Source organism: Nicotiana sylvestris, chromosome 9, assembly GCF_000393655.2.
Source record: "Nicotiana sylvestris chromosome 9, ASM39365v2, whole genome shotgun sequence".
Lineage (NCBI taxonomy): Eukaryota > Viridiplantae > Streptophyta > Magnoliopsida > Solanales > Solanaceae > Nicotiana > Nicotiana sylvestris.
In genome coordinates this window covers 47446960-47456668 of record NC_091065.1, presented here as the reverse complement: position 1 = coordinate 47456668, position 9709 = coordinate 47446960, and the positions used below count along the sequence as shown (strand labels likewise).

Below are 9709 nucleotides of genomic sequence, written 5' to 3'. Positions count from 1 at the left end.
GATGGAACGAAGAAGAAGATGGGGGATTTGTATTAAGGGGTATAGCGCCACTATTAATGGCGCTATGTCTTCAAGTATAAGGCATATAACGCCACTATTAATGGCGCTATGTAAGTTTGTCAGTATAACGCCACTAATAGTGGCGCTATACAGTAACGGTACAGTTAACGTTACTGTATAGCGCCACTATTAGTGGCGTTATATATACTTTGGTAACTTTTTTTTACACTTATTTGAGTATTTTTAGTAAAAATAAACCATATTTTGGTTCCGCACTCATTACTCAACCACCTTTCAATCTAGGTGCTACCAGTTATAGGCCAAATTTCAGTTTTTCCATAGAGACAAAATGAGTGTAGCAGCTTTATAACACATATTATGGTTTTGACTCTTTTCTAATAGTACTACAACTTCACTTCTCAACTGAATATTTATTTTTCAGTGCCAGTAGACCTCAAACTTCTTCCCAGAGCAAATTAAAAAAAGAAGAATATTTTCCAGCAAAAATGATTGAAACAAGGTAAAGTGAGAACCTTTGCTGGCTCACAAGGGTATCTTGAGACCATCAAGAAACAACACATGAGAAAGGAGCTACATTAGTAACTTGATGAAGAATATAAACAAAGATAGTGCATATATGAAAAGATTAGAAGTATCAGCTATTACAACAGACTAATGTTAACAAGGTTATATTCAGTATTAATTCTGCGCATATGAGCAAATTAAGCAAACTTCCAGGGTTAACACTACTGGCTATAGCGATCATTGTCAAAGTCTACTGATTAGTGCAGGTAAGCAGCCTGATAATGGTAGCCATTTCCAAAGAAGTTTCCATGCCCAGGGAGAACGTTGTAAGCAGTGCTACCCAAAAATGATGGAACATGGGTGTCAGTTCCAACGGGGTAAGCATATGGTCTGTCATACACATATTGCGGGTACCTATCAGTCGTCCTAGCATAGAAGTTCTTGTCAGTGGCAGTGTTAGCTACTCGGGGTCCATTCCCAACACCATTGGCACGAGGTCTCTTGGTTTGAGGTTTCACAACTTCAGTTGCCCTTTTCTTGTCTGCCTTTGCTTTCTCCAACTGGAGAATCCTTTTCTGGAGGGGATCCACTGGGTATTGCTCCTGAAGCTTATGGTCTTCAATGCATTTAATTACAGACTTTAGAGCTGCCAGTTCCTTCTCATTGACATCATTCTAGAATAGGAAAAAAACAATTGGTTATTGGTAATCAAACAGACTTATTTCAGGAAAAACTAATTCTCATCAGACAGGTTACATAGATGTGTCACCGCAAGCACTTGCACAAGCTTTAGAATGTGATTGAAATGAGAATTCCAAGATAAACATACCAAGGCAGAGGAACAAACCTGTACAGTAGGCGAAGCGTTTCCAGATTTGACATGTGAAGATGCTTTACTTGCTTCGTCCAAGTGGGATTTCAGTAAAGAAACAGGTGAGAATCGCTCAGTCAGATCAAAGGCAAAAGCTAGATTAACAGCATCTATATGCCTTCCTTTGCTAACCAAGACATCAAGAACACCTGTAGAAGTCCAATCAGAAAGCAACATCTATGTCAGAATTTCATGTACACAGGCAACCTGAGTTACCGAGCCTAGGCAATTAAATCATACGGAATATGGTTTCCTACTGGTAGAAAGCCGTAGTTGATGGACAACACCTAGACAAGGTAAGAATATGATTTCTGAACAAAGATGCTTTTCTGGCTGCCGCTTAGACAATTACTTAGAATTTGAAACTGTTTACGAATTCTGAGGGAAAAAATAATGCAAGACCTCATGAAAAATAAAAAGTGGTGTTATCCTAGGACTCTAGCTGCCACACTCTTTTTTCTAAGACATATTGATCTCTGTAGCTAAGAAATCTACTCAAGATATTCTTTTCCAAGGTGGTGACCAGGGATGCTTCCTTTCCTTCTGTACACATTTATAAGGAGGTATGCATGCCCTACTCTTTTTTCTCTGACAATTTAATCTACACTGCCTCTTTTGACCTTAACCATTCTTTCATTAGATCAAACACGATACTAACCACAAACAGGATAGGAGAATAACAGTCAACTGACATTAATCTTCTGGCTGACCTTCCAGCCCAAACACTCCCCCCTACCCCACCTCCGCTGCTCCTGCCTCATGGAGGGCAAGTAAAAAAGAGCCTACCAAAAAGAAATTTCACAAAGTTTCTTTTAAAAAAAAAAAAAAAAAAACTGGGTAAGTTGTACTCCACAAATTGCAAGCGAGGATGAGTTAACAGATATTGCTAAGTGGAATTAACTAGCATAGAACATGAAGTAATCCTACATTTACTGCCTAAGCCACATATACGATTTGGAAATGCATATCACATGCAGCTCTCGAGGTGACAAGAGGGGCCAGCTTGACATTGCGAAATGCTGAAGGAAGAAAATAGGAAATAAAAAGTAAGGGAGATAATAATAGAATATTATAGCATAACAACGTCAGTATCAAACAAGTTCTAAGGATGTTGTTACCAAATTTCTCATTAATCTTAGTCCATTTGATAAGAAAAAAGAGGTAGTACAAATAGGACAAAGAGAAACATCCATAGAACTTGAGATGTAGTGGTAGATGACCAGACGAATCACATGAGCAATCCTTAAGGCATGTGAGTAAAGTTTGATGTCCAAGAGAAAAGAAATTGACAGAGTCTCAGGCAATAGCTTTTTTACTTCTGCCCCACAAAGATTGTCCTAATTTCTTCGTTGGTGTTGAATCTACGTTGTATATGCATTTAGCTTTGACAACTCATGACAAACAGTTATGACGCCATGGTCACTTCACATGAATCCTTCAAAGAACACTACAAAACATCCTAGTTGCGTATACTGGTTTGCAATTCTTACCCAAATCTGTACATGCGCACACAGATCAAACCACGATTATCTATTTGCAATATTTATTTACTTCACCAAAAGGTACTGTTTTTGTATTGAAATGCAAAAGGTTAGAACTTATAGCAATTTATCTGAAGTTCTAAAAATATAATTTTTATCCATTTCACTATAAACTTGAATAGCAAGACAAAGAGACAACAGAACTCTGGACATGGGCACATAAAAAGCTAGAAAGCTGAAATGACTTAAAGATAGGAAATTTGATGACTATTACTGGCATTAACCGTGTAGAGGCAAACTTCATATAACACAATCCACCTGACACTTGAGCGCAAATGAATCAAGGTGGGCTACAGCCACATTGTTTAACAGTCTCTGAGCCTATACTGTGTGCAACGAACCTGGATTGAGTGACCCCGACTTTACTCCAATAAGAATATTCTTCAATGGTTGGTCAGTCAAAGAATAAGGAGAAATAGGGAGAGAGGACAACAAAGAAGCAGCAGAAAGCAGGGGAAGAAGCAGACAGGGTCCTTGAAAAACTCGTCAAAAATACTCAAAAAGAAAAAGTAGAAGAAAATCTCGAAGATTTAACTTAGATATGTTATGGACACCCACCTGGCATTCTGTCAGACAGTCCAAGAGAACGGCAGAGGTCAGCAGCTTGCCGACGACGTGAAACCATTGGAAGTAGCTTGAATAAGTCATCCTGGTTGAAGTTGGAATTAATACCAAAAGTATCTAGAAGCTGTAAGAATGCATGAGCCTCCAAGGAATTCCCGTTATTTGCATCAATATCAAGTTCATCTAACTTAGGTTTCCAGTCCTCAGCTATTGATTTTGCATGTTCCTTTACATTTTCAGATATTATACTTGGAACAAAATCGATTTCCAGCGTGGTTAATAAAATGCTAAGGCATTCCATCAGCATAATACAAGTTCGTCGAAGGCCTAACAGATTTGCATCTTTTTTAGCATCTGAAATTGACACTTCTGAGGGGTAGAAACCCTTGAGTGAGTCCAGAACCAGAGAGGCAGGGTCACCTGCAGCTCTAAAAGCAATTGGAATCTCCTCCCTTACAGCAGCTAGGTTCTTGAGGTTGTCTGATATAAATTTATGGAGGCCTTCTGGATCCATGTCTTGGCATAGTTTCACTAGCTCTGGATAAGACTTGACTTCCACAATTGCATTCTCAGACCGTTTTCTATTATCCTCTGTACAATTCTCAGTTGTCCCAGAAACCATGGGCTTTGCCTCTAGAAAAGATGGGCCACCTTGATCCTCATTATTAATAACTACAGGTTCTGCAGAATAAGGCTTCCTTTGTTTCTCCAGAGCAACAGCAATAGCAGAGACAGCTGCATCTCTTTTCTCCTGGAGCCTCTCAAGTGAAGTTTGCTCCTTAGCAACAACAGCTGCTTGATGCTTCTCTAATAGCTCTTTAGACTGAACTATTTTTGTTTCAAACTCTTTCTCTTGTTCTTCCAGTTCAGTGAAACGTCTTTTCAAGGACCTCTGTAGCCCATCAAAGTGTTCTTCGAGTTGCTTCCATTTCAGATTGAGAGTAATAGCACGGTGACTTTCCAACTCAGCAAATGCTTTCTGTAGTTGATGTATCTTAGAGGTCGTAGAGTCCATCAATGTTGCAACTGATTGTGTGTCTTCCATGGCAGACAGTCCTAAAAATCACTTCAAAGTTTAGGACAAGAAGTTTGGAAATGAAATTTAATAATATGACCAAAAAAGCATTCAGTTTTGATATCCAGAAGAACTAGAAAAGTTTTGATTTCTAAACTTCTCAACTTTTCTGTATCATTTGAAGATCACTTGTTGAGAAGTTCATAAATATCCCTCGCCTACCAGTAGGAAGATAAACCTAATTAAGATTGAGGTCAGAACATAAATTACACAAACTCTTCTTACATATCAGAAGTTGAAATTCACTATATTGTACAATCTGCCATAGATGCTCCCTAACTGAATCCTCTACCCATCAGCAAGACTCATTCCCAAAATAAAATACCTACTGCTTTATTAAAGAGAATTTTAAGAAATGAAGTTATGATTTGCTTCTAACGAACAACAGTGAACCTCATGAAGAAGAAGAGGAAAAAATAGAAATGCCAGGGATAAACCAGGAGAGCTTAAGAAACATAAACAACAGAGATGCCAGTGATGAAGCAGGAGAGATTAATTCGGAGTTCTACTCATTCAATTAAACTTAAGCTTGACCATGACCTTTTCAAAACTTCTGTTATGTTTATTCGAGCAGTATCAGCCTTTCCTAATGATCTGACCTATTAGTCTCTACACACTAGTCTGTTCACTCAAGAAAAATTAAAGGGAAAAAAGCTAAAGCCTAGTGTTTAACCTTTTTTTTTCTTTTTTTTTGGGTAAAGCCTTACGTCAAACATTTCCCTGGGATGTATGATTACATACCATCAAGGCGGTGTACAATGAGGACAAAGTACGGATTATATTGCAGATGGCCATTTTTGTTAGTAAGTGAAAGTAAAACACCGTTCTCTTCTCCAAGAAGCAACTCATTGAGAACCAAGACATGTTACAACAACAACAACCAGCCCAGTGGAGTCTCACAAGTGAGGTCTGGGGAGGGTAGTGTATACGCAGACCTTACCCCTACCCTTAGGAGGTAGAGAGGTTGTTTCCGGTAGACCCTCGGCTCAAGACAATGAAAAGCAACAATAGAAACAAGCAGTATCAACCACAAACGTCAGAAAGAAAGTAACATCAATCTTAGTACCAAAACAAAAATTAGGCGGAAGGAAGCAATAGCAACAAGCAGTAGCAACGGTAAGATAGTAGGAAAATCGCATGAAATAATAGCAGTCTAAGAATAAGACACTATCTGGTTAACCCTGAAACCCCCTGTACAAGCTAGAAAAACGCTCGACTACCTACTAACCTACTACTGTAATTCTCGACCTCCACACCCTCATATCAAGGGTCATGTCCTCGGTAAGCTGAAGTCGCACAATATCCTGCCTGATCACCTCTCCCAAATGCTTCTTAGGCTACCCTCTACATCTTCTCATACCCACCAAAGCCAATCGCTCACACCTCATTACGGGGATCTAAGCTTCTCCTCTTCACATGCCCAAAACATCTAAGCCTCGCTTCCCCCATCTTATCCTTGAACAAAGACATGTTACGCTGCTAAAATGTCTTCGATTGGAAAAGGAATAGCGACCGGAATCACCAGGCAGTCCAGGCCACCCCAGGATCAACGATCCGCATTAAAGAAGGCCATCTTCCTGCCGCCACGGCGAGTGGAGATGACGCACCGTCGGAGATTTGACTTATGCCGGCATGTGGTGGCACGTGAAAGGTCGGTTGCCAGAGAGGTTTATTGGGTTCTGCTCGCCGAAAGGTCCTGAACCTTGTGGTAGTATTGTTTTTTGCACAACATTCACCAAACAAGTGGGTGACACAAACAATACTGAAGGACAATGGAAAAATGTGTAGTGCCTGTCTTTTTCATTTCTCAAATGTCACTGGTTACTACACAGCGAGAATTTCCTCACCAAGGATTCTCCTCTGTATTTTTTATTTTTAACATGGTTTTAGTGCAAGCAAAGATCCTGCGTTTAAATCTCACGGCCACCCAAAATGATGCAAGATCAAGAATGCTAAATTTCAAGAAATTCAAGAAGTGAAGAATCCATTCAAGATTAGGATTTTTTTTCCTTAAAGATTAGGATTTGTTATTTCTTATTTCCTAGTAATTTAATTCTTGTTTTGTAGGATTATATTTGTAGTTCCGTCAAACTAGGATTGTTAGTTGGTATCTCATTCCTACTAGAATTTTTTTCCTATTTTAGTTAGGATAGGTTTTCTTAACCTTATTCTTATTCTAGTTTAATTAAGATTTGTTTTCCCTAACCTTATCAATTTTATTCATTGTAAGGCCTATTTAAAGGGCTTAATATGCTGAAAATAAAGATTGGAGATTAGTTTTTCTAAGCTCTTGCTTCAAAAACGTGATTTACTTTTTATTTCATTGTTCTTCATTTATTCAAAGCTTCTCACGTTAGAAGAACATTTTCGCTAGTTTTGTGAAAAACTTTAGCGGGGTGCTTTTGTTTTTCGCTCTTCTTTGTGCTTGAGAGATGCAAAACATCAAAAGTACATCACAAAAGCAAAAATATATTTCCAAGTGTTTGGCCCAGGAAAAAGAAACACGTAACGAGGCTTATTGAGATATGAATATAATAGAGTGTTCTCTCTACCAGGTTAAGCTTTTAGATGATATGGTAATACAATTTAATAAGGTCCATTTCTAGCAATGGTATCAAATGCAGACCAATCCATATTCTTGGGTTACCCAATGTGTGTTCCTCTATTATATTGTCGATGCTCCAAATGCGGGGGGGGGGGGGGTTAGAATGTCGCACTTTGGTTGAGGGAATGGGATGTTGTCTCCTTGATTGATCTTGAACAACTCTCGCTTAAAAAACTAGCTTTTGAGGTGAGGATTGCCCAAGATCATATAACGAGAGAACAACTCATTCCCTTTAACCGATGTGGAACATTCTAACATTAGCAATGCTAGAAAACAATGTGGTAGTACCATATCCTGCCGCTTTACATTTACATGCTTCAGGACTAAAAGAAACTTATCATTAAGATTTAGGTTGACAAAAACCAAGTTCTTCATCAGGGCTCAAGGGAAGAAGAGAAAAATGAAGATAACAGAGGTAGGTGAGAGGGAGACAGAGAGGATGAGAGAGAGAAGACAAGTTAACTTTGACCCTTGCAAGACTAACAGCACAATAGGACCTCCAGTTACCTTCATCATATCATGATGCCCTATATTACAAGTACTACGAGGTCAAACCTGTACCTACACTTGGTTGTCTGAATGAGTTGCTCCATATTTTTATTATGGGGTTAAAAATTAAAATCCGCACAAAAGACTAATTTACTTAGCTCATTGCACTTGACTTATCATTAATGTCAAATAGCTAACACACGCATCCGAGGCAGCAAAAGAGTCATCTCCAATCAAAAGTGATGTAGCCTTGTGGCAGCACGTTGTCATACCTGCTGCCTTCAGCTCAAGCTCGCACCTACTTTTTTCAGCTCAAACTGTATATGCAGTTGAAATTTTGTTTAGAAATACAAATAAGTTCCCACCACCACCATCAACAACTTAGCCTCAATCCCAAACGAGTTGTATACTTACCGGCAATGATTCTTCATTTAAATTCATCTCACACCTACACTAAAATAGTGTACGGGATGGTCTAAAATCACGGGTCTGCTTCTACCTAATTATAGATGCGGGTTTTCCTTCTTCTGAAGTTTTATTCCAAACAATAAGATTATCAAATGAAGCCAACGACATCAGGTATGGTGCAAATGTGTCGTAACAGAACTACTCCAGGAATCTAAAAGACGAAAGACAGAGTTAAGAGACAGCAGATAATAGTTCCATACGAAACACGAAGTAATAAACTTTACTGAAAATTTATAGAAACAAGTAAAGTTGCATAAAATAAAATAACAAAAGGGGTAAAAGATAAGAATGAGATGACGAAATTAACATGAGGACACAACTAACTGCTACAAGAAACAAAGCCAAAGAGAAGAGGCTCCGGCATACCAGCCAACGGTGCACTATAATTTCACGAGAACCAAATATTAGCCGGAAAATGGGAGCTGAAAAAGAAATGCAAAGAAAAACCGAATTACCAAGATGAAATGTCAAAACCTAGCTATACATGATGAAAGGAGCTAACTTGAGCATTTTAACAAGCAAAGTTTCACAAATTTGGTAAAATCATAGCTCAAAACCGAGTTTTGATGAATAAGTAAGACTTGATCTGAAGGAAGTTGAGTGAAAGAGCAAACTTGAAAGTGGACTTACTGGATTGGTGGTGACAGGTGGAGAAAAATGATAGGTCGGCGGCAAATTTCGCCGGAGAATCAGACCATCTTGGAACAAGGGTTTCTTTGTCGGGATGCCGCAAAGAGAGAAAAGAGGAAAGTGTCAGTTGGAATGTTGACTGCTATTTTATGACAGCTTCTCGACACAAACCACTACACGCGCGCGCGCGCACACACGTATATGTTCTCTCTCCTTTTTCTTTTTTCTACTATTTCATGGGGCAATCACTTGGAGTGTCTCTTCTTTGTATGGACATAAGAAATTTTGAGCCTGTTTGGACATAAGAAATTTTCCCTTTTTCCAAAATAAATTTACTTTTTCCCGAAATCAGTATTTATGCATAAAATTTTCAATTTTCTCTTGAAGATGAATTTCAAAAATTTTGAAAAATTGAAAAACTCCAAGAACCTGTTTTTCAAAATTTTCATTCAAATCACTCATAAAACTTCAAAAACAACCCAAAATTATATTCATGTCCAAACACAACTCAAAATTTCAAATAGCATTTTCACTTGAAAAAAAAATTCACCTTTTTTTAGAATTTACAATTCTTATGTCCAAACGCCCACTTAAGCCCGTTTGGACATAAGAAGTTTTTCTCATTTTTTCGAAAATTTTTACTTTTTTTCGAAATCAACGTTTGGTCATAAAATTTCTAATTTTCACTTGAAAATGCATTTTGAAATTTTTCGAAAATTTCAAAAACTCTAAAAAATTGTTTTTCAATATTTTCACTCACAAAACTTCAAAAACAACCCAAAGTTATATTCATGTCCAAATACAACTCAAAATTTCAAATACCTTTTTTACTTGAAATTTTTTTTCATTTTTTTTGAAATTTTACAATTCTTATGTCCAAACGCCCACTAATGGCAAAGCTCGATTTTGCCATTTATGCATTTTTTCTTTTAAAGCATTTG

General features: G+C 37.9%; 1 pseudogene; it reads right to left on the bottom strand.

Moving 5' to 3' along the window:
- Nucleotides 1-617: 617 nt before the first annotated feature.
- Nucleotides 618-8936, bottom strand: LOC104218969 (FRIGIDA-like protein 3; annotated as a pseudogene).
- Nucleotides 8937-9709: the final 773 nt, after the last annotated feature.